At 40.0% G+C, this 19,074-nt stretch overlaps 1 protein-coding gene across 4 annotated transcripts in view; it reads right to left on the bottom strand.

The window, feature by feature from the left end:
• Nucleotides 1–19,074, bottom strand: part of mgat4a (alpha-1,3-mannosyl-glycoprotein 4-beta-N-acetylglucosaminyltransferase A) — an 87,953-nt gene that overhangs the window by 44,218 nt on the left and 24,661 nt on the right. The gene's annotated exons all lie outside the window — the stretch shown is intronic.

Genomic DNA, 19,074 nt, shown 5'->3' with positions numbered 1-19,074 from the left:
TCCAAATCAGCTACAAGCACTAAAAAAGGCACATTTTAATGCAGGTTAGTATTCATACACAAAGCCTTCATTCGAATGGAACACATGGGACTCAAGGTTAAGGTTTTGATTCAGGAACATACATGGAGGCACAATTATTTGTACCATCTTAATCTAAACAGTGCAAAGCAGTGACCTTGAAATCTTATCCTGGAGAGCCAGAGCATTTCAGCTTTCCTTCCGCTTCAGCAGTTAGTTAATTGAACTAATTATTCACTTAACTCCCGACTCTAATGCATTACTGAGAGACTTGTTAAATCAGTTGGTGATGTTTGCCCTGATCAATAAATAATCTTACATGAAAGTTAAAACAGAAAAACAATTCAATTCAAGGGCTGGTTTCACAGACTCATATTGGCAATATCATGGGATGACCAAATGCTATTTTAGATAGGGGGTCCAGGGATAGTGCTAATCTTGGTCTGTGAAACCAGCTGCTATCACACAGCTGTTTATTTGATGCATCTCCGGTTTGTAGTTAGTCAACACCAGATGTTGAATAATCCAAGACTGGTATGATGTTTTGAATAAATATACATAAAAACCTGAAACTGATAAGTTTATTGTACATCTGTTTCACCAGTTAAACTTGTACACGAGTAGCAAAACAGCAGTAAAACCTTAAAATGCACTGAATGCGTGTGCAATGGATGTCTTTTCACAGTACTTTCTTCACGAACAGCTGGTACAGACTTAAGGTCCTGCCACACAATGGGGATCATGGGTTTTCAAACCGGTCCTGGAGTACCCCCTGCCCTGCTGGTTTTTGTTCCAACCTAGGTCTTAATTATTTAATTGAATAGTATATTGCTTTGTTAGGTCAATTAAGGATTCAATTAAGCAATTAAGAACTCTGTTGGAACAAAAACCAGCAGGGTATGGGGTACTCCAGGACCAGTTTGAAACCCCCTGATCTAGATTAATCTTGAGCAGGTTTGCCTCAAGTCAACAGCGATTACCTAGAAAAGTTATTTTCAGTGAACATGAAGCGGAGTAAATGTAAGAAACAACCAGTCACAGGAAAGGCCGAGCCGAGGCGACGCCTGATTGAAAACAAGACAGTCATTGTGGATTTCTTACAGGGGAGGAAAGTGAACAGCAGCAGAGGTTATTCTGGAAGCTGAGAGAGGGCTTTCACACTGCCTTCTGTAAAACACATTAAGGGGCAAGTTCAACCAAGTACAAGCATAACTTTAGGGGCCTGAGAGATAATACTTGAGTACAGGGAAAGCGTCTGCATTCCCCTCAGTGGAGCACACAAACTTGAAAACTATGATTGTCCAGCACAGAGAAAAACAAACACCACATACTGATTACATTTTGAAGAACCAACAGTTTGCTGCAGCAGTCAGGAAGTAAAAGTAATAAATAAACCAGACCTCTAATTAAATATCTTGTACCTTCCACCATTCCCTGTTTAAACACAGAAGGAGCATATTGCACATCTCATTCTCGCCCCAAGGTATTTTGATAAAACTACTGAATTCCCCTTTGTTGCCATTTTTTGGGGCCATAAATAATAACAAATAGGGCCTAAACATGGAAAACCTTTTAAGACTACTGAGGGGAAAAAGCCCAGTGCAATATGCCATGAAGCATGATAGTGGAATGACAATCATGTGACCTCTGAGTAATTACCCTCCATTTTAAAATCTCCACAGTGTAGCCACAGGCACAAAGGCCTCTTAGCTCCAGTCACATTACTCTTCCCACAAGCCTGTCATCCTTCAGTAGACCTATCTTTGAAGACAAGCCCCATGTCGTTTTTTTTTTAAGTAGGTTCCTTGATGCTTTCAGGCTTTTACCCTTCACAACTGAGAGTGACTAAAGTGGTCCTGACGTGCATGAGATAGACATCCCTGGAAAAAGCATGTACGTCCAACAGCCACAGCAGGGCTGGACAGAGGTGAGACACAGTGGTGTAAGTAAGTCACTATCCAATCTGCTCCGTCGGTCAGCTGAGTCGCCGTCTGTCCAGAAGCCTACCAGCGTCCGATTAAAACATTCCCGGTTACAACCTTCCTTGCCACTCGGTAGACCCAATACATACTATATACATTTACAGAAGATTTAGGCCTACACCATGACATACTGTCAATATTTGCAGGAAAGTGTGCTAAACCGCAGTAGCAGTAGCCTATCAGTATTAAATATTAAACCTCAGCATTCGGAGTGATAACGGTTCACATTACAGATCAGTATTTTTTCCATTAAGGCTTTCTGGTATTTATCTACCCTTCCATTTCACATCTTCAGCTAAATATCTTAACCATACGTGTGCGAACTACAAAGAAAGCCCCACACAATAACAGTTGGTGCTCCAAAGATTATCAGAAACATCTGTCTGTGTCCCTGAATCTCCGGAGAAACGTCAGAGTTCGATTTCAATCCATCTCTTATTTTTTATTTTTGTATAGTCTTTTTCACCTTGGGATGAATGGCTCTCGGAATTCTATGTGACAACAGAAAAACTGAACATTACCTTTTCTTCACCCCGCCCCCCCTCCTCCAGATCAATTGTAAGCAGGACAAAAATGAAAACATGCTTTGTTACATGTGTTCCATAAACCAGCTACACACAAAACAGTTTCAAGTTCTATGGCCTGTTGCACAGAGAGATTTCTGGGGGAAAGGAAAGTACAGACACCAAGCATTTCCAATTAAACTTACTACATATATTTATTATTAAGCACCGCCTACATGTTGAAATTGCTAGTGTGAAAAGAAGGGAGTCATTCTAAGTATTGTGTAAATACCCAAACTAGACTGTTAGTAATTGTAAATTCTAAGCAGGTTTTGCTAGAACAGCACTTTCCAGTTTTCCAAAGTAAAACCCTGTTTTCACTAGGGAAACGATCACACGTTTCATCATTCAACTACATTTAGCTCACATCCCTGCTATGATGAGTAATATTAACAACATATAACTTTAATCTTAACATGAATTTGCTTTAAATGTAGGACTTTAAAGGGGGGGGAAACACTTGGGGAATCTTAACCTCATTTGGTCAAACTTCAATGAGAAACTAATACGTGTGTTTTAGTGCATGCCAAGCAGGCATCTAGAAAACCTCACCTGCTCTTGTCCTATCGCCCCCCTTACAACCAGGGGTCTGGCTGTAAACCAGTATAAACTGCCCCATACAGCTCCATGCACTCTGTCTTGCCCGCAATCCTCTTAGCATCTTCTGAGGGATCTCTCATCATCTCAGACTCTTTATCCACTAATCCACTTACCGAGGACAATATATACGCGTCAGGATAAGACAAAAAAAAGATAAGAGTTTTGACAGCAGGATAATTGCAGGTTTTGAGACCATAAAGCAGAGGACCCAAAAGGTCACAGTTTCACAGTTTATAGCTTTCAAACTAAATAAACCATAAAAGACAAGACTCAAAGTTGTTTTTCTTCCAACATTATAGATACCGAGGGGGGCGATTCATTCAAAAAGAGCTCTGGAAACAGACATACAAAGAACATTTTTGTGAGACTCAGAAATCACTCAAACAGGCCTCCAGATTTTGCGATGTGCAAGAACAAACAATGTGAAGATCTATCATTTCCCCTTTCATTAAAAGGAGTGTAACACAGAATTCTAATACACAGAATAAAAGCACTGGAAGAGTATTTCCAACATGTACACTCACCTAAAGGATTATTAGGAACACCATACTAATACTGTGTTTGACCCCCTTTCGCCTTCAGAACTGCCTTCTACGTGGCATTGATTCAACAAGGTGCTGAAAGCATTCTTTAGAAAGGTTGGCCCATATTGATAGGATAGCATCTTGCAGTTGATGGAGATTTGTGGGATGCACATCCAGGGCACGAAGCTCCCGTTCCACCACATCCCAAAGATGCTCTATTGGGTTGAGATCTGGTGACTGTGGGGGCCAGTTTAGTACAGTGAACTCATTGTCATGTTCAAGAAACCAATTTGAAATGATTCGACCTTTGTGACATGGTGCATTATCCTGCTGGAAGTAGACATCAGAGGATGGGTACATGGTGGTCATAAAGGGATGGACATGGTCAGAAACAATGCTCAGGTAGGCCGTGGCATTTAAACGATGCCCAATTGGCACTAAGGGGCCTAAAGTGTGCCAAGAAAACATCCCCCACACCATTACACCACCACCACCAGCCTGCACAGTGGTAACAAGGCATGATGGATCCATGTTCTCATTCTGTTTACGCCAAATTCTGACTCTACCATCTGAATGTCTCAACAGAAATCGAGACTCATCAGACCAGGCAACATTTTTCCAGTCTTCAACTGTCCAATTTTGGTGAGCTTGTGCAAATTGTAGCCTCTTTTTCCTATTTGTAGTGGAGATGAGTGGCACCCGGTGGGGTCTTCTGCTGTTGTAGCCCATCCGCCTCAAGGTTGTACGTGTTGTGGCTTCACAAATGCTTTGCTGCATACCTCGGTTGTAACGAGTGGTTATTTCAGTCAAAGTTGCTCTTCTATCAGCTTGAATCAGTCGGCCCATTCTCCTCTGACCTCTAGCATCAACAAGGCATTTTCGCCCACAGGACTGCCGCATACTGGATGTTTTTCCCTTTTCACACCATTCTTTGTAAACCCTAGAAATGGTTGTGCGTGAAAATCCCAGTAACTGAGCAGATTGTGAAATACTCAGACCGGCCCGTCTGGCACCAACAACCATGCCACGCTCAAAATTGCTTAAATCACCTTTCTTTCCCATTCAGACATTCAGTTTGGAGTTCAGGAGATTGTCTTGACCAGGACCACACCCCTAAATGCATTGAAGCAACTGCCATGTGATTGGTTGGTTAGATAATTGCATTAATGAGAAATTGAACAGGTGTTCCTAATAATCCTTTAGGTGAGTGTAATTCATCACATTATTAGCATCATTTGGGGACTTAACTTCCATATCCATCTCTGATGCAATACTGAGCAGACACCCCAACAGACTGACTATAATGTGCCATAATACTATGATCCGACACATTTAGACTGGCATAGCTTCTAACAGTTTCAGGTTGTGCTGCAAACCTGAGTTGAATACCTCTAGAGTATAACAGACATCTACTTTGTTACTAGGCTAGTGCAACTGTCCCATAAATCAAAACTTTAAATTAATGGTGCCATGCCAGGGGTGCTCAGCTCCAGTCCTGGAGGTCAAAACAATCCAGCAGAGTTTATCGGTGTCTCTTAAATCAGCACCTGAATAACATGGTATTGTTCCTTAATAAACTACAGAGCTGCATTTCGTAATTAAGATCTCAGGGCTTGAATGACAACTTGAAGAGGTCTACTCCAGTAGCATGGCTTAGTTTCAGGCCTATAACCTTCAGGACCACAGTTGACCTGTTCTGGTCTAGAGAGCAATGGATTGTGGTTCGTTTTATCCAAACAATTGACTACTTAATTAAATTACTGGGCTTAATCACTCAATGGGTTCAAAGTAATTGAGGACTTAGAGAGACTTGTGCGTATGTGCAGGATTGTAGCTCTGGGCAACAGGATTGCAACCCACCACTCTTCACAAGGTGCTATTTTATTACAGTGACTACATTTTAAACAGTTCTCTTTATTGGAGTCAATGTTGAAGATCAAAAGAAGAAGGTTCCAGAAAAGCTAGAGAACCACCAACAAGAAACCATTTACCCAAGTGATAAGCGGATTGCTTTATGGAAATACAGCTTAGGTTTACTTGGCAATACTGCAATGAAAACTGTGCAGTAAACTAAAACAAAAACAGATTCATGTACAAACAGAGACAACTAAAATCCCTTGGCTTCAATTCAATTTTTAATCTTGCAGATAATTACATTTCCACTATAATATCCTCACCGATAACCAGACACACAGAGGGAGGTTGAAGGAGGGGGGGGGGGGGGGATTACCTTTTCTAATAATGATCCCTAACCAGTCCTATCTTGTATCACAGTAGAATGAATCCCTGTCAAACTGGCAACTAACTATAAAGAATACCAGTTCAAATACCAGTCACTTAGTGGATTTCAGTTTGTTTCGCTCTACACATTGCTACTGTATAGAGAAGGTGGCACTGGTCTGAACAGACTACTCTGGAGGTCTAGAGGAGGTCATATTGAAGACTTCAAAAACCTGTGGAGTGTGTTGGTGAAGATGGGTGGTCCAGTGTGACAGTCAACCAGGCTGGAAAGTGAGAGGGGTGGAGAACCATGATCCACGAGGATTCCTACACCACATCTGCAGGGACAATTACATTTGTTCTTCATACTAGAATTCATAAATGGGTTTTCAGTATTCTATGTTTATTACTAGCACCCTGCAAGGGAAACTGGAAGTCATTGGGAAGCAACTTTGTTTTGTTCCAATTGACAGGGACCTCCAGCACAAACTGCAATGGAAAAACAGAAAGCGTCTATTAAACTAAACATGGAAAATCCATCGTAAAAATTAAACTTTCAAAACAAAAATATATAAACCTTTATTGAACTAGATCCGATTCTGCCTGCAAAGCACATTAGGGGGGGAAGCAACTATGTTGAAGCTTGGATAGACTCTTTATTATTTTATACACATACTACTTCAAACTCTATCCAGAATTGAGTCTTAATTCAGTTAAGGTTTCAACCAACAACCTATAACAACATTCAAATGAATCCGCTTGATGCATTTGAAAGTAAATTTTAGTGATTACCCGTGTCATAAATGACAGAGTAATGGCATAACTTGCTCTTGCCAGGAGGCTGAAAGAATGGATTGACAAAAGTTTAGTTGTATGGTGTATTTGAGATTGCAAATATTAATGATGCTTTTACAGTTCATCATTACCAGATCATAGTATAAGGCTGGGCAAACATTGCAATTGTTCACATCTTAAAAGAAGAAAACCCATATAAAAAAAAAAAGACTACATGGTTTAGGACAATGGCTTTCAGAGCTATAATCAAAGCTGATGTGGAGGAATTACATCAACTGTTGGCTAAAGGCTTTCTTATTGAAAGATTAGGAGAAGGTTGGGATTTCATACATTTGCTGTCACAGATGACGAAGGGCCTATGAAACCAGCAAACAAATGACACAAGACCAGCACTGTAATAAAACACGCAATGAGCTGAGCAATATTCTTGCCTCTGCCGACACTATTAGCAGGGATATATGCAGATGACATCACGACTCTGTTTGAAGTGCACACAACTACAGAGTTCTTAAAATCACTAAACACTACTTTAAAATAGAGCCCGACAGATGTACGCAGCATACTATTGTCCGATACAACCTTTTACAGAAATATCTGTATTGGGACATCTTCCAACGATAAGGCACCAAATACGTTCCCAACCTATTGGCTAAATATTTTTTTCAAATTACCATAAAATCCTTCAACAGACTTCAGACAAATACATACGTTTATTTGGTTTTACAGTCGTTATTATAATTTACCATTATTTAACATAGTTACGGTGCTTTAGTTTGCACTGGAGCTTCCAACTCCAATGGTTCTCATGTGCAGTGGCGCAGCGTGCAAACAACTGAGCAACGCGGTGAAACACAAACACACTTACTGAGAAACACAGGGTGTGTAAATCAACACTTTTTTTTTTTTTTCCACTAAAACCAGTGAATAACCCTGGATCTCAATTTTATTATTTTATTTTTTACAAAAATAATAAAAACGAATAGCCCCGGATCTATTAATCTGTCATCCGATCATGCATTAATTGATATCGTTGACCAAAAACACAAGTATGTTTTGGGTCCTCTGTGTGTCATTCAATCAGTGGATCTACTTCACATCACTTGGCATGCATGCATTTTGTTTGAGCAGAGAGAGAGATACAGGGCTTGTCATTGTTGGCATCTGGTAGTTGCTAATTCACTAAGGCAAGACTTTTCAAAAAGAAAAAGGATCATTTAGGCAAGGAGACACAGGTGAGGCTAGAGGAAGTGGAGGACGAGGATGAGTTATCTCCTATAGCTGTAGAAGCAAATAAGTCAGGATGCGAGAGTGCCATTGCCTCATCTAATGTTACAAGCTCAGGTTGGTGAAGAGGGCTGTTTAGCTAGCTAGTGGTTCTCAAATGTTTTTGTCACAAGGCACACCATTTATGAAAACAAGTATTTCCAAGGCACACCTTTACATATTATAGCTATGTAAATCATCATAAATAAGACTAATTCCAAGGCACACCTGCCCAGCTCCCAAGGCACACCAGTGTGCAATGGCACACAGTATGAGAACCACTGGTCTAGCTATCCTGCACTCACTGTGATAATGTGGAACATGGGCTAAGCATAGAAAGAAAGGATGACCTTACTTTGCCTTTGTAGAATCCAATTGATAAGTCTTCAAGCCATAATCCGTTTCCCCTGAAGCATATGTATGACTCATATGCATCTCTGCAAATGATTTGGCGATTGAAACACTCATTTGTTTATTTTGATTTCATGTTGTGAAAGCCAGCCTATGCACCTGACCGGAACCTTTTGGTAGAGCCCAGTGTCTTACATCTTATATTCATTTTACTCTAGTACATTTTGGGTCCTCTCAAATGGAGGCACTGCTCTAAGGTTGCTTGCTGCTAGAAAACTCACACGGTCTGTTTACCTCAGTACTGCCGGCGGTAGTGAGACTGCCTATGCCAGTTAACAACGTTGAATGTGGCAAGGTAGCCAGCTAGCTAGCCAATTTGTTTCTAAGAATCAAGATTAAACCAGCAAAGAGATAAGGTAGACATTAAGGCATTCTTTCCACACAGTGCGAGTGCTTATAGCTAAGCTAGATATTTATGATTTAATGACAATATTCCAAGAACAATATCAGAAGTACAGCTAAAGAGTTGATGTCTGATTGACAATGTATAAGTCTATCTAGCTAGCTAGCTAGCATTACTGCTGGCTGGAGATTTTTTTCAGATCAGGTTTTCTTTTTTCGTCCAAAATCTTTTTTATTAATACTCATTGAAAAGTGCACCAGATTAATACATTTAGCTGTTCAAAATATTTTTCACTGAGCAGGACTTGTGAATCTGAGAGAACCTGACATGTGTAAAATGCAAATATAAGCTAGACCAGCTCTTAACACTATCTAATTATTTGCTCTATCTAATTATTTGCTCTAATGTATAGAACATGTACATTTTTCTATTTGTGTGTCATATACTACCTTGGTCTTTGTTCTAATGTATAGAACATGCATATGTTCATATTTTTTCCTTTACCATATTCGAAATTTATTTTTTACATTTGATTTATGGTTATTTATAATGAAAATTAATGTTAAGTTTATTATGTAAAACATACAAATCCTGCCTTCAGTGCATATTTGACAAGAGATTTGAGGAATCCATGCTAGAAAAATGTCTGTTTTGCATGCTAACAAAGTAAATATCAGCAGATATATCGGTAATTTAGCTTCCCAATTACTGGTTAGGACCCAAAAAGCCTGTATTGGTTGGGTTCTACTTCAAAAATGTACCATTTTAAATGCATTCTAAATAAAACTAGATCATCTGATTCACATTGCAAAGGTTTATTTTGAAAACAAGGGAAAACCATGCTGTTCGAGATTTAAATTTAAACCGGTCTATATTGCGAAAAAATAATGTACACAAAAATATTTTGGGAACCCGGTTCTAGTATGGAAGTAACATTGTGCATTTTGTCAAAATCACAATTAACACTCCTCTGAACACTTTTGAACCAAAATACTGTACATGAAAGACCACAAGCTAGGGCTGGGCGATATGACTTAAAAATAATATCTCGATATTGTTAGACGTTTGGGCGATGCACGATACATCTTTCGATATTTCTCGTTTGTATCCAATCAAGCTACAGAATAAGACCAAAGACATTCAAACTACAAGTATTTAATTAATCAATATACACTCACCTAAAGGATTATTAGGAACACCTGTTCAATTTCTCATTAATGCAATTATCTAACCAACCAATCACATGGCAGTTGCTTCAATGCATTTAGGGGTGTGGTCCTGGTCAAGACAATCTCCTGAACTCCAAACTGAATGTCTGAATGGGAAAGAAAGGTGATTTAAGCAATTTTGAGCGTGGCATGGTTGTTGGTGCCAGACGGGCCGGTCTGAGTATTTCACAATCTGCTCAGTTACTGGGATTTTCACGCACAACCATTTCTAGGGTTTACAAAGAATGGTGTGAAAAGGGAAAAACATCCAGTATGCGGCAGTCCTGTGGGCGAAAATGCCTTGTTGATGCTAGAGGTCAGAGGAGAATGGGCCGACTGATTCAAGCTGATAGAAGAGCAACTTTGACTGAAATAACCACTCGTTACAACCGAGCTATGCAGCAAAGCATTTGTGAAGCCACAACACGTACAACCTTGAGGCGGATGGGCTACAACAGCAGAAGACCCCACCGGGTACCACTCATCTCCACTACAAATAGGAAAAAGAGGCTACAATTTGCACAAGCTCACCAAAATTGGACAGTTGAAGACTGGAAAAATGTTGCCTGGTCTGATGAGTCTCGATTTCTGTTGAGACATTCAGATGGTAGAGTCAGAATTTGGCGTAAACAGAATGAGAACATGGATCCATCATGCCTTGTTACCACTGTGCAGGCTGGTGGTGGTGGTGTAATGGTGTGGGGGATGTTTTCTTGGCACACTTTAGGCCCCTTAGTGCCAATTGGGCATCGTTTAAATGCCACGGCCTACCTGAGCATTGTTTCTGACCATGTCCATCCCTTTATGACCACCATGTACCCATCCTCTGATGTCTACTTCCAGCAGGATAATGCACCATGTCACAAAGGTCGAATCATTTCAAATTGGTTTCTTGAACATGACAATGAGTTCACTGTACTAAACTGGCCCCCACAGTCACCAGATCTCAACCCAATAGAGCATCTTTGGGATGTGGTGGAACGGGAGCTTCGTGCCCTGGATGTGCATCCCACAAATCTCCATCAACTGCAAGATGCTATCCTATCAATATGGGCCAACATTTCTAAAGAATGCTTTCAGCACCTTGTTGAATCAATGCCACGTAGAATTAAGGCAGTTCTGAAGGCGAAAGGGGGTCAAACAGTATTAGTATGGTGTTCCTAATAATCCTTTAGGTGAGTGTATATGCAGAATGCAACACTGCAAGTGTTGTGTGATTACTATTACATGTGTTATGTTGTTATGGGATATACAGTGAGGGGAAAAATGTATTTGATCCCCTGCTGATTTTGTACTTTTGCCCACTGACAAAGAAATGATCAGTCTATAATTTTAATGGTAGGTGTATTTTAACAGTGAGAGACAGAATAACAATAACAACATTGATTTGCATGTTAATGAGGGAAATAAGTATTTGATCCCCTATCAATGAGGCGAGATCTTGCATGGAGCTCCAGACCGAGGGAGACTGACAGTTATTTTGTGTTTCTTCCATTTGAGAATAATCGCACCAACTGTGGTCACCTTCTCACCAAGCTGCTTGGCGATGGTCTTGTAGCCCATTCCAGCCTTGTGTAGGTCTACAATCTTGTCCCTGACATCCTTGGACAGCTCTTTGGTCTTGGCCATGGTGGAGAGTTTGGAATCGGATTGATTGATTGCTTCTGTGGACAGGTGTCTTTTATACAGGTAACGAGCTGAGATTAGGAGCACTCCCTTTAAGAGAGTGCTCCTAATCTCAGCTCGTTACCTGTATAAAAGACACCTGCATTAACATGCAAATCAATGTATAACTTTTTTGAAATGCGTTTTTCTGGATTTTTTTTTTGTTATTCTGTCTCTCACTGTTAAAATACACCTACCATTAAAATTATAGATTGATCATTTCTTTGTCAGGGGGCAAACGTACAAAATCAGCAGGGGATCAAATACTTTTTTCCCTCATTGTAAATGCTGCCTTTGAGAAGTCTTAAATTTAGTTCTTGACGATGAAGGGGACTCAACCTTGAGTTTGAGAAATATTCACAATCCTAAAACGCTACTATGAAAGGGTGGTATATCATATAGCTAATTAATATCTTGATGTGCACCACGTCTCCACGGCCAGTTACAGAATTATGTTAATTTCAAAGACATTTGTAGTGTAAAATGGGTACTCTTTATTATGGAAACATGGATTTTATGTAATTGTTGTGTCTTTATATTCTTTTACAATCTGATTTCCGTTTCCAGTTTGATCAACATTTTTGTCAAATATGACTGGTAAAGAAGCAGAATTATACTTTTTTTTTATACCTATTTTTATATTTCTACCTGTGGGGTAAAGAACCAAAAAACAAAGCACTTGCAGATCACGGAGACTGAGACTGTTTTTATGCTTGACAGACTTCATTTCTTTTCCCAGCTGTAATATTGGTAGAGCTGCTCAGTGAGGAGTGAGGTGCTCAGTGCTGCTCTAACACCAAAAGCAGACCTACCCCCTTGTGGAAGCTGGCCACTATAGGTAATGAAATTGCATTATAAACCTATTCCAATAGATGGAAAACACTCCAGTGATCTTGCTGTCATTCAGTCAGCTTCCCTCTTTAAAGAAGACGTCAGGGAGGGGGATAAAAAGGAATTAAGGAAAACTGAGTAATGTCCCAAGTGGGCTGACTCATCAGCATTCAATATGTCGGGTACATGCAAGCAGTACGTGTCACCCCTTGTTTTTAATCTGGAGGACCCATGGGGAACTGACTGTTGCCTCATTCGAATGGATTTCAGTGGGAAAAGATCAGGATGGCACAGGCCAGAGACTGATATTTATCTGCATGCAGCCGAATGAAGGGTTAGGTTAGATGTCAGACACGCTAGCCTCAAAAAGACCTTTATTAAGGGCAACAAGTTTGTCCGAGTAATCCAAATGTCATAATTAGCTTTTCGATGGGGGTTCCTGCTGTACTATTAAAAATCAGACCAAAATTGCAACACCATCTATACACATGTATATTTTTATATAACCAATAAATACAAATTCCCCACCTACAAAATTGCCCAGCTGTTGGCTTTTCATTTTGTTAAATGTGAGCACTAGAAAGTGAATATCTTTTGTGTGTGCAGCCACACATCGGCACACGCTCTTGGGCACAAAGCAGCTGTAGGAAGCACACTGGAGAGGAGTAAGAAACCAAGTAGGAGGTCGTCTTGGCAACCAGTTGCAGAACCGCACAAGAACAGAGTTCCAGTGAAAGAGTCTGAATTATTGTTAAGTGGGCTGTTACTGAGAAATCTCTCCTCTGCCACCCACAGGGTAACTGTTGATCCTAAATAGGGCAGGGGGGCAGACAAACCACCTCATTCAATCCTCATTTTATGTGGTGTGACAACAGCTTTATTTTCAAATGGGGCAAAGAGAGTCTTCAAGCCTGATTTATGTAACCAAATTGCTGTTTGTTTGTATTGAAAGATAGAGAAGGTGATGCATTTTATATTGTAAACCCTTTGAATGGAGTTGATGTGGCCTGAAAAAGGTTTTTGGAAATGATCTGCAACGAGCTGCTACAGATATTTTGGGTCTTGTTCTGGTGTTTAAAATGAGCACAACTTCATATGCTCACCAATATATCCTCTTAAGTAGTGTCCTAAAAGCAGGGGGCATAGTTATTAGAGATGATAAAAGGTTGTATTTTCTTTGAACGTGTTGCTGCTGGTGGTTTATAGTTCTAGTCATGGGCTTAAGGCTGTGAATTAAAAAGAAAACGGATATACCAAACATCTAGTGGCTTTATCGAACCTGGTCCGTGTAATTAATATGTTATGAAAAGTCATGGTTGGTTGTTTTGTCATTAGAGCAGTGGTCTTTGCGTTTGAGATCCTAACGCAGAAGTAGATAAACGAGTTTGTGTTCGTCCGTTGGGAAAAGTGGTCTAAATTTGAATGTTTTTAATGAGGGGAGGAAGAAAAGTGTTGTGTGCCTTCAGGAGGAAAAAAAATAAAAAAAAACTTATAGATGTATACACACACAGGAAAGTTGTGTTTTGAGAAGGTGGAAGTACGGATACTGGAACTCATCACTCTGAGAAAAGAATGTATTCCTTGAATTAAAAGTAAAACCGTATATAGAGACTTTTGTTGTCCCCCCCCCCCCCCCCAACCACACACACACACACATTCTTCCTTTTTAGTTGGCCACCAGGTTTGCACACATCTCAGGAGGGATTTTGTCCCACTCCTCTTTGCAGATCCTCTCCAAGTCATTAAGGTTTCGAGGCTGACGTTTGGCAACTCGAACCTTCAGCTCCCTCCACAGATTTTCTATGGGATTAAGGTCTGGAGACTGGCTAGGCCACTCCAGGACCTTAATGTGCTTCTTCTTGAGCCACTCCTTTGTTGCCTTGGCTGTGTGTTTTGGGTCATTGTCATGCTGGAATACCCATCCACGACCCATTTTCAATGCCCTGGCTGAGGGAAGGAGGTTCTCACCCAAGATTTGACGGTACATGGCCCCGTCCATCGTCCCTTTGATGCGGTGCAGTTGTCCTGTCCCCTTAGCAGAAAAACACCCCCAAAGCATAATGTTTCCACCTCCATGTTTGACGGTGGGGATGGTGTTCTTGGGGTCATTCCTCCTCCTCCAAACACGGCGAGTTGAGTTGATGCCAAAGAGCTCGATTTTGGTCTCATCTGACCACAACACTTTCACCCAGTTCTCCTCTGAATCATTCAGATATTCATTGGCAAACTTCAGACGGGCCTGTACATGTGCTTTCTTGAGCAGGGGGGCCTTGCGGGTGCTGCAGGATTTCAGTCCTTCACGGCGTAGTGTGTTACCAATTGTTTTCTTGGTGACTATGGTCCCAGCTGCCTTGAGATCATTAACAAGATCCTCCCGTGTAGTTCTGGGCTGATTCCTCACCGTTCTCATGATCATTGAAACTCCACAAGGTGAGATCTTGCATGGAGCTCCAGACCGAGGGAGACTGACAGTTATTTTGTGTTTCTTCCATTTGAGAATAATCGCACCAACTGTGGTCACCTTCTCACCAAGCTGCTTGGCGATGGTCTTGTAGCCCATTCCAGCCTTGTGTAGGTCTACAATCTTGTCCCTGACATCCTTGGACAGCTCTTTGGTCTTGGCCATGGTGGAGAGTTTGGAATCTGATTGATTGATTGCTTCTGTGGACAGGTGTCTTTTATACAGGTAACGAGCTGAGATTAGGGGCGCTCCCTTTAAGAGAGTGCTCCTAATCTCAACTCGTTACCTGTATAAAAGACACCTGGGAGCCAGAAATCTTGCTGATTGATAGGGGATCAAATACTTATTTCACTCATTAACATGCAAATCAATTTTTTAACTTTTTTGAAATGCGTTTTTCTGGATTTTTTTGTTGTTATTCTGTCTCTCACTGTTAAAACACACCTACCATTAAAATTATAGACTGATCGTTTCTTTGTCAGTGGGCAAACATACAAAATCAGCAGGGGATCAAATACTTGTTTCCCCTCACTGTAGCTAACTGACCGGCAAGTGCCAACAGATCTTGAAAGCGATAGCCGCGGGCAATTTACCTTTCAAAAGTAATGGAATGATAGTGCGAGTTCTGGGTCATAAATATTTGGAGCAGTTCATTATTATTATTATTTTTATTTCTTGGCAGACACCCTTATCCAGGGCAATTTACAACATAATGCATGTGTTTTCAGAACCATACTGCTCTTTCTTTGGGGGAAAAAAAAAGTGGAATTGGACAGTTCTCTCCCACCCCTTCCATTGCAGTAGTTTAAACCTCAGCCTTCTGCAGAAGCATCTTTGTCTTGATTCACAAAGCCAAGCTATGAAGCAGAGCCAAGTCTGGTTTTATGTAGGTTACTTACCTCCATTTCAATGTTGGAAATTTGAATACACTAATGTGTGTATGTAGCCCAACAGTGATGACAAAATACATACTGTAAACAACTATTTATACAAATCTGTTTTCAGTACCTCTTAAAATATAGTAAATTAACTAAAGTAAATTAACAGCTCATCACAACTACACATGATGTCAAATAATTAAAGCCTAATTCCAGTTGAAGACAGTAAACTTGCCTGGAGTTTAAAGCTTTCTCCCAGTAACCACAGAGAAACAGTTACAGTTACCATTACCATTAAAAGGTCAGGGCCTGTGTAAGTACATAATATAATGTATTAAGCAACTTTTTAGACCATTAGTCTTTGTACATTTTATGTAATCAGCAAATATTTTATTGTTCCAATTGATGTAGTGTAATTCAATAAAAGGTATCAATAAACAGTCTATAAATCGTATAACTTAAGTTTGCAGTTAAAACTATGACAGTTTTGCACTTTGCCATTCTATTTGCATTTATATGCCCCAGGCCACATGTTTATTGGACATGTTAAACCAAGACTCCTAACTGGCACTGGTGCACCCCTGTCTCTGCAGGTTTTTGTTAAATTAGTTTCCTGAATCAACAGAGAGCTCAGGTAGAACAAACTAAAAGGCAGAGGAGTACTTCAGGTCCACGGTTGAGAACCACTGGTCTGGACCATGAAAGAATAGCTTCCATTGTTCTGAGCGGTGTTGCTGTAACATGATGAGGAGTTAGCCCTATAAATACTCAGATGGGCACTTCAACCAGCAGAAAGGCCAATGAACAGCTTGCTATCCACTAAAATGACATGAAAAGCAGATCCAACAAGCAGACAGGGTACATTTCTGATCCCCCAATCAAGAACAAAGGAAGCATCACACTGAGGAAGGTCCTGCTATCAAGACTTGTTCTACCTCCCCCCTCCCCTGGGACTAATCACAGCCACAGCACGTCTTGGCATGCTAAACGCCAACAGATATAATTCTGAAGCCACAAAGACAGACCTACATACCTGTATTGGAAGGAACTGGAAAGGCTGCATGGGAGAGATGCTTGACAAAACGGAAAAAAAAAACCACCTCAATTCTCTCATGAACATATTGCCTGGGATATTTACCCTTCAAAGCTCAGATAAACTAGTACAGCCCTTATGGGCCAAAGACTTAAAAACATAGGAAAAAGAATATCAACACTTAATTCAACATGAATTAGCATTCAGGGAGATCTCAAAATCGATAGAATGGACACATGTATTGCCAAGGTATTTAATGAGACAACCGACCAACACCCCCTTTACCGTTTACTAACTGCACTTTGGAATGCTTAGAAAATTGCAATATCAGGACCTGGCCATGAAAGTACAAACCATAAATCATAATAAAAGCAGCTTGCTTTGATTAGCTCCTCTTGGCCCTGTGTGGTGCCGTTATGTGCACAACACTGCAAGGGTACCACAGTACACCTTAAATCTTCCAGATTCCCCAATATAATTTTTCTAGTAATTAATAGAAAAATCAGAGTAATGCATCTTCAAACAGGGCAGTCTATCAGTCTCTTAGCAATACACAAAGCATCACTAGAGATAATGACCATATAACCCAACCCATGTTTTCTGTAAGTTTAACCAGCAATCCAGCTTGAACTTGAGAAGCTGGTACTTTGCAGTTAAACCTCATGGGAGACAATATGTCCCACTGTTCATTTCCCCAGATGCAAATTCATGAAAATTAACTAAAAAGTATATCAAAATTGGATTTCCAAATCAGGGTTAACAAGTTGACAAAGGAAGACCTTGTTAGAAAGACGAGAAGCACTGGACAAACATCATGTGGACATTTCAAGTTAATCCAAAATTGCCTGCCCGATAGAAAATTGATTTATTAGGCCCAAAAAGCATTTATTTAATGCCATTAAGAATGTGTGTGTATGTTTAAATGAGACAAATTGTGGCATGTTGCACTGCTTTTCCAATGAGCTAACGCAATAAAAAAGGAACGCGCATTTACTTTAATCCCCTGGAGAAAGTCGTGCATTTTAATGTAGATAATGCTCTATTAAAAACATACTACGGTTATTGGTCTATTCAGTAATACAATTGTAGATGATGCACCATTCGCATTTGAATTGATGGACTTCATTTCACATTCCCTTTTTTCTCTATAGCTCATATTTCCAAAACAAGCTGGGGTTAATGCCTGACTTTGCAATTGGAATTTCTAAAATCGGACAGAAATGGGGAAGTCTGCAAAAACCAATTTGCAGAATGTGTTCCAGTATGAATCCCCAAACCAGCATTAGAAAATCAGAAAATCTCCAATAGGCCTACTTATTTCCCCACACAATAAAAAAAAAAAAAGAGTAAATGCCAAGGTCTGCACACCTTCCTAGCTTTTCTGTGCAAAATTATTTGTTTAATTTACACCAATACCAATCACCACATGTAAGGTTATGGACATTTACATCTATATTAACACCCGTGGTATTTAGTAACAAAACCAGCTATTTTCAGTAAAAATATTGCCATTTGAAATGAGATAATTGAACGTAAATACAAATGGCAATCAGGCTTGCGAATAATGTGCTTTAATTTCCTGAAGTAAAGAGATTTGAGCAAGTCAACGTTCACTACAAGAGTGCACCAATGTTACACAATAAAAAGGTAATATTTATATACAAGTTTTTTTACTTCCACATTCAAAATGCTAATCATGTACAGGTCTCTGCACTATATACAATACTTGCACATGCACAACATAATTTACCTGTTGCTAGTCATAACAGTATCTGATTTTAAAGCATTTTAGTAAGAAAAGTTTGTGTAAAAATATGTTCGGGCATTCCATCTGGGACCAAAAATTTAGCAACAGAAAGTGAAGTGTGGAGTAGTGGTTAGGACTCGAGCAGAGAGTTGTGGGTTTCATGCCAAGTGGGGGACACTGTACCCTTGAGCAAGGTTGCTCCAGTAAAAACCCACTAGTATAAAAGGGTAATTGTATGTAAAAATAATGTGATACTGTATCAATTGTAAGGGCCCTGGACAAGGGCATCTGCTAATAAATGTAATAAAGTGGATGCAAACTCAGATGCAAGGGAATATGCACAAATCTAAAAATCAGTAATTTCAAGAAACCACACAGCAGGATATACGTATAGACTTTGCTGAAGTGTTTTTTGGTGCAGCATCAAAAACAGGAAGACTATACGTCGACGAGCCTTTGTTTCAGACTACCACAAAACTGTTTCGACTCCAGCGGCAGAAAATGTCAAGAATAACCTCTGCAGCTCTGGGAA

The sequence above is a fragment of the Amia ocellicauda genome, chromosome 6 (genome assembly GCF_036373705.1).
Source record: "Amia ocellicauda isolate fAmiCal2 chromosome 6, fAmiCal2.hap1, whole genome shotgun sequence".
NCBI lineage: Eukaryota > Metazoa > Chordata > Actinopteri > Amiiformes > Amiidae > Amia > Amia ocellicauda.
The sequence above is the reverse complement of the archived record's forward strand: the minus strand, read 5'-3'. Positions and strand labels throughout refer to the sequence as shown.